Below are 7,906 nucleotides of genomic sequence, written 5' to 3' on the forward strand. Positions count from 1 at the left end.
AATCTCTCAGGTGCAGGTGTGTCCTGAATGACCATACCGTGGTACACATCTTGTGATGTCTTCCTGCTTAACCAGCAACACACATAAATAGTGCGGAGAGTCATGGAGGTGATGTGGAATGTACTCAACCCATTGATCGCCTGAAGACGAAGGTACTCGAGTGTAGTACAGCCACTGAGCAGGCGTTCCATGTCACCATTTGAGAGGCAGATGGTGACGAGCTCGAGGTGCTTAAGTCGTAGTAGAATAAGAGAGGGCGCGTCATTAAGGGGGGATGGCAGTTCCTGAACTTGGCGACGCGCAGCATGGGCACGAGGTGGAGCGCGGACGTTGGCAGCGAGCGCATATGCCCATCATCAAAAGTGAGCTCCTCGAGCTGATCTAGGGAGGGGGATCCGAACCAGTCATCAAGCTTGGCTCGGTCCCTGCCGTTGGAACGGAACTTGCGCATTCTAAGGCCTCTGGTTTGGCCAGGGTGACTGCCGAGGATCTTGGAGAACGCATCCAAGCTTTTGTAATAGCCATGGCAGAGCTCGTGGGTGTCGATGAGGTCGAGAGGGGTAAAGTTCCATAGGGGGTGCGACCGCCGGGAAAGGACGGTTGTCCGCGCCCCACATTTGATTGGGAGGAGGGAGATTATGACTATCAACATATCATCGGGGAGGCTGCTGATGAAGTCTATGCCTGCTGGAGTCGCTTGTGGTTCTATCTCGCCCCGCCTCCGCTTGTTGGCAGCCCCGTTCTCCACCTCTGGAGTCTCCTTGTTAGTGGCACTTTCTGATAGAAATGAGAGTACAGGGAATATTTAGTTAAAACAGGGCAATAGAAAAGTGTGTTGGTAACTAGAAATTATTAGGTTGGGATATAGTAAGAAAAAAGAATAACAATTGGTTTCTTAAATACTACACAATTCATTTAACATTGCTGGCTAAGTCAACATGCAGATAGTTGAAAAGAAAACTTACTTCGAACAAAGTCAGGACCGATGATTTTGTCGGGGAAGTTAGCATAGATCTCATGACCAGGCCCTTTTATGCGCAATCCAATTTTAGTGCCAGCTTTCAGTACATAAAACATAGAAATTTCTTCCCAAAAGCCAGCGCCAAAATAGGAGTCACCACATTCATCAAGTCTTATGATAGAAACGATTGTAAATCCATGGTTTGTGTGCAGTATGACATCCATGCAGCCTTGATCTATGTAAAGGGAAAAATTGTGCACTACATAATCTGTTGCATAACAAGGGATGCACTGCAGAAAATGGTAGGATTGTTAAATAAAATATGGTAACATGCAAATATGGGCCCAAATCGAAAGAATTGTACATCAATTGAAATTGAAGGATAAAAATCTATAATTAAACAGATAGGGTAAACATGATGTCATGGAAATATGAGAGTAATCAAAAGAACAATACATCATCAATTTACATTTAAACAGATAGGGTAAACATGATGTCATGGAAATATGAGAGTAATCAAAAGAACAATACATCATTAATTTGCCTAATATAGAAAGAAGAGGGGAAAATCCCCTTTGACGTATATGGTGCATGTGGCACCTTTTATCCAAATGTAGCAATATTTAGAATATCTTCAGGAAAGTAGGCCATGCCAACCGATTTAGGGTGAGATTGAACATAGCGCGCACATGTTCAAGTCATCTGGTACGGTGAGATGGAATCTCGGGAGGAGGTTGCAAGGTCTTGATGTGTCGGCGCATTGTAAACTCTATGAATGAAAGAAAACCCTCAAATTAGCTCAAATAAAAATGAATTCATGGTGATTTCCGCCGGGTGATTAAAGGAGGCAGGTGAACTGGGATGAGAGATGAGATAATATCTTATTAAATTACTTTGCCTTGTCGTCCATGAGAAAAAACCCTCAGTACGGCAAATTCCCCAACCGAGCGGAGCTGGGTCGACCGCGAGCACCATCGAGAAAGTCGATGGCGATAGGCGGCGGCAAGCGGAAGTGGCGAAATGCGGTGGGGTTTGCTGGCAGCCTGGCAGCGGTGGCAGGCGTCGAGTTAAGTGGTTACCGCCGCGATAGTCGGTGCCATGCATAGACGCGGAGGATCTTGTGCAGGTGTGAATGGGGAGCGGAGGCATGGGGTGGCAGGCGGGGGTGAGGGTTTTTGTGACGTGGGGATGGCGAGAGTTTTTTTTAATTGGGTGGTGAGGGTTTTCTATCCCACAAAGAATTTTGGAGGCAGTTGTTTGCTAGATCCGACCATGTGTGATTGACATAACAGGCAAAACAAAAGTCATTGCACATGGTTCCAATTTTGGGAACCGTGTGTGATTTAAGCAATAGGCAAATGAAACTCACTGCACACAGATCCAATTTTTGGAATTGTGTGTGATTGACGTACTACCTCCGTCCTGGTTTATTGGTCCCCTCTGTAATTTGTACCAAATTTTGACCAAATATTTGACGAAGAAATGTTTATGCATGTCATCAAAAATTATATCATTGAACACTATGTTCAAATATGCATCCAACGATATAATTTTTGCTGACCTGTACTAACATTTTGTTAGTTAAATCTTTGGTCAACATTTAACACAAATTACAAAGGGGACCAATAAACGAGGTGAGAGGTAGATTCCATCAACCGAACTGATTGCATTCATATCCCACAGTTAGACATAAGTAAACATAGATTAAACATACTCAGACATAGATAATAAGCGTACACGTACACAAGCATAGTTCAACCATCATTAATCATGCTCAAGCGTACATAGTTTGATCCCACATCTCATCTCACAAGCCAGCACGATCCTGAAGCTTCTCCAGGTACTCGGTGTACGCGTCGTGCTCCACCCTGCGAGCTTACTTCTACTTGAAGGAGCCAACGGCCCGTCCTCTTGCATGCACCAGAACACTTTGATACGCGTCATGAAGCTTGTGGTTGCAAAATGGGCATCGATAGCCGCCGTCCCAGTTCCTAATACGCCTGTTATGCATTCCCGCATAAAGCTCCCTCAGGATTTGCCTCTTGTACATCCTCTGGACATCTTCATCCTCGCTGTCCACATCGTCAGACAGCACCTATACAAATAGTAAAAAATGTGGCATCAAATTAATGGTTACAAACTAATCTCTAGCTAACATTTGGCAGTTGCCAAAAAATGGCATCAAATCAACGATGACATGCCGTGAAGTAGTATTAGAAATATATGGCTATTTATTTATACATATACAGAGATTATGGTTCGATTTTTAAGCACATTCGTCTATGTACAGACAAATCTTGAAGAAAATAATGGCACAGACATATGTAGGTCATTCAAAATCAATTGTCAAGTCCTGGCTAGGAATTGTTAGCACGAACACTAACCCTACTCGGATTTCTAGAAGAAATCATTTCCACAGATGAAAGAACTAATAAATTATCACTTGTACCATTCAATTAATCAATACACTATATGGATCTAACAAAACTTACTCAGATTTCATGGATAGGGAGAACATAGCCATAGGATTTATATTCCAAAAAGGGGGAGGCAGGAGTAACCAGAGAAACCTTGGGATCTATTTGACACATAAATGGGTATAGATGACACACGAGTTGTCCGTCGTCGTCAAAGTCGTCGCCCGAGTCGTCACCAGAGTTGGTGTGGAACGCCGCCTCCGGCTATGGAAGCTCGACGCCGTCGACAATGTCAAGTTGCAGTGATAACTCACCGGTGGTGACGACAACCTCTGTCTCCATCTCCACGCCGTGCTCCAGTGCTTTCGCAGCCCCGGCGTCGCCACTCCCTCCGATGGGGCGCTTCGGCAGCATCCTCATACACTGACGACTTTGATGACTGAGACCAGCGTCGAGGATGCAAGCGGAGAGAGGGGATTGTGTTTGTGGCAAGGATGGGGTGCGGCTGCTCGGGCGCACCATTAATATGGAGTAGTGGGAGAGAGGCGGGCGGCGGTCAAACAGCTGGCTTGCCTCCCGGTGAGCCTACGCACAGGACTGCTGGCATGCCTACCGTCGTTTCACACAGCTACTCGCACACCTTCCGATGACACTGCGCAACAAGCACGACTCCGTCAATTCACACACCTGCACGCATGCCTCCAGGTCTGCCTGCATAGTGGACTGCTCGCATGCGTCCCGTCAACTCACGCCTGCTCGCACGGTACACGAGTCGCGTGGCGGCACGTATATCGTTTTTCTATTTGGATGATTAATGATGTTGCTTTATTTTTTGCTTAACCAAAGCATGGCACGTATCCATTGTTGGTCTAATGCTCATGGTTCGAATAAATAGTCTGTTTAGGATATTGGTTCCCAATTATTAATAATCTTTGTTTGTAATTAGATAAAGATTACATCAAAAGTGGTCTCAAATTTGACCAAAAAAAGTACAATGCAACTTTGTATTGGTGTCTATATGACAACACGATAAGTTTCATGAACTTCAAATAACTTTTGGATGTACTAGAATTTAAACATCAAGATTCTCATTGTTTGAAATTTGCACGGGGAGTAAACATGCACCCAGTGAGACACATGTGTTTTTGCAATCCATTTAGGTGCACTGTTACGTGTGCATGTAGCTCGAATTTAATTTTTGCACATTATACCCATAGAAAATCAATCAATTAATCTACTAAAACATCTTAATGATCTCTGATTTTTTTCGAAATTAAAATATCCCTCCTTTGGTAACATATATATGTTCACCGCAGGATAATTAATTTAACATGCATCATAGTTGTGGTGCATTCGCGGTGTGTGTGTGGGTGTGTGCATCTGGGGGTGGCAAGTGGCTCACAGTACACAACGAGTTGTGAGCCACCGTGTGGGTTGGTCATTTTGTTAGGCAGGTCGGTGCCACATCAGAGTCGTGAATTCGTAATTTAAAACATTACACAACCCTTTCATACATACATGTTCACATGCAGTCGATGGTTGTCCTACACGATACTCGATACTCACGTATGATGCTTTCATCACTTTGACGAACAGCCGGTAGTGAGGTTAATTTGACCAGCAAATTATAATCTTTTTTGTTTGTGTTATGGTGGTATATAGTACGCGTCAAAGAGGTGCGAGGGGACTAGCATATATATATGTATATATATATATATATATATACACACACACACACACACACACACTATACGCACGTGTCCATGAACACGTACACCTCACTCAATGTCGGGACTTTTCGGTTTCCGAGGCACGTGCCATATAAAAATTGTGAAAATGGCTATTCAAACATCACACAAAACCTCTTTGCGCCACATGCATGTAGGCGGTGGTTATCCTAGCTAGGACACTCACGTGTGACGCTTCTATTTGTGTGCCCACGAAGCCATCGTCGATGCATGTGCATCACTTTGACCTACATCGGGAGAGGTTAATTAATTTCACCATCGATGAGGATTCTTTTGGGGTTGTATTATGGTAGGAGCATATAGTATACGTCGAAGAGGGGGAAGGGGACCATCATATATATATAGTACGCTTCATGAACCTCGCTCTGTGTGGGGTTTACGGTTTTTGAGGCATGTGTGGCACATCAAAGTTGTGCATTTTTTGTATTTTGTTCAACATATGTTTGGCCCACTTGCAAAGCGATGGTGATTGGTGGTTGTCCTCTTGAACCCACTTAAGCGGTTATCAGCAATATCAATGCTTTTCATCAGTGGGCCAGATTGGTCCATCAGTACTTTTTGCCTGACAACGAGAGTGGTTAATCTGAAAATCCATCCTACCACCCGGTGGTAGTTACCCCACATGTCTCATATACTAGGATGTGGTACTATATATACTATTTTATTATTTTAAATATGTTCGTATACTATATCTAAGATATTTCAAAACAAGTTACATGAAAAAATTGCATATGAGCCCATAGTTTTTGTTATATTTGTGAAATACGTACATATTTGTACGTAAAAAAGAGCATACTCAAAAAATGGTACATACTACCTAAAAATTTGTATATATACTATCTAATCATTGTTATATACTACATACTACGCGTACATACTCTCGGTTTCGACATATACTACATACAACATACAAAACGCAAGTGATGGTAACTACCACTACTTGTAGCAAACATTTGTCCTATATATATATATATGTATATATATAGATGGTCTATTCTGCTAATATTAGCAGAATAACTATTCTGCACACCACTTCTGCACTACACGCTGAACAGAAGCGCACTGCATCATTTTAACGACGAGCACTACAATAGAGACTAGTGAACTTCGCGTCAAAAAAATTGCATGTAGTGTTTTTCTGGTACTATTTTCGCTCTAGTTTTTTAACCGTTTATCGGAACGAGGCGTATAATATACCGTTGGAAAGCTATGGATTAGGCGCAACTTCGCCATGTTGAACACTTTTCGAGATTCCATGCGGTTTAAGAGCAGTTTCAAAAACGGCGCGACGAACGACGAGTGGCAGCGAGCGTTTTCTCGCGATTTCTTCTAAACCGCTCGTCGGAATGAAGCAAATGATACGCCCTTGGATAGATATCATCGAGGCGCATCTTTTTCATATCTATTATGTTTTCTAATTCGTTACGGTTTAAGTGCAGTTTCAAATTTATTAATCGCGGAATTACGTTTTTTTGAAATTTTTGCAATTTTCGATACTGTTTTCGCTCCAGTTTTTGAACCGTTTGTCAAAACGAGGCGTGTGATATGCCGTTGGAAAGCTACGAATGAGGCGCAACTTTCATATGTTGAAATAGTTTTGAGATTCCTTACAGTTTTAAGTTAATTTTGAAAATCGCGCGGCGGACAACGAGTGGCAGCGGCCGTTTTTCGCGAAATTTTTGCAAACCGCTGGTTGGAATGATACAAACGGTACGCCGTTGAAAAGATATCGACGATACGCAACTTTTTCATGTAGAACACTCTCTCTAATTCTTTACGGTTTAAGAGGAATTTCAAATTTACCGAAATGCGAGCACTCTGTTTTTTCGTGACACCCAAATCGACGTGGGTACTTCATCCGACTGAAAACCGCACTGCAACGAACGAAAAACCGCACTGCATCACACGGCTAAGAGAACTGCATGATTTATTTTATTCAAACATAATTTTTCAAGGACGAGAAAGTAGAGTGCACTTCACATCGGGTGTAAATGAACCACAACACTCTCAAGAAATGAACCGCATTACTTTTTTTCCGCTTCCGTAACAATTTTTTTGCACTTACGGGATGAACAACATCATACGATCGACCGCACTGCTTCAGAATGAAAACCGCACTGCATCGGACGGGCAAGCAAGCTGCATAATTTCTTTTGTGAGACGTTTTTTTCTCATATGCAAGTGAACAGCATCACTCTCAAAAGTGAATGACATTCGAAGACCAAAGGCACTACAAGTGTTAACGTAGTCGACTGAATTCTGAGACACATGAAAACATTTTTGCGACACTCAAATCGACGAGTGAGCTTCATCCAACATAAAATCACACTACTTCAGACGAAAAACCACACTGCATACAAGGGTCAAGCGAGCTGCATGGATTCTTTTATCTTTTTTGTATAAAAATTATGAACAAGTGGACCGCACAGAGGAGGCAAGTGAACCGCGACATATATCAAAGTGAACCCCATTACTATCTTTGTTGTTGCACTAAATTTTTAGCTCTTTCATTTTGGGCACAAGTTGACAACATCACTCTCAAAAATGAACCACATCCGAGGGACAAAAGCATTGCATGCGTTGATGTAGTCGACTGATTTTTAAAACAAACGAACCAAATTGCACTTCATACATAGGGATAACGAAACATATGCTTTTTATACAAACTAAGTGCACTTCAAAAACAATTCTCTAAAGAATACAATTGTACCGCATTGCTGGGCAGTGCATACTGCATCATTTTACTTTTTGAGCTGCGTAACTTTTGTTCACAAGAGGTG

The sequence above is a fragment of the Triticum dicoccoides genome, chromosome 7B, assembly GCF_002162155.2.
Source record: "Triticum dicoccoides isolate Atlit2015 ecotype Zavitan chromosome 7B, WEW_v2.0, whole genome shotgun sequence".
Taxonomy (NCBI): domain Eukaryota; kingdom Viridiplantae; phylum Streptophyta; class Magnoliopsida; order Poales; family Poaceae; genus Triticum; species Triticum dicoccoides.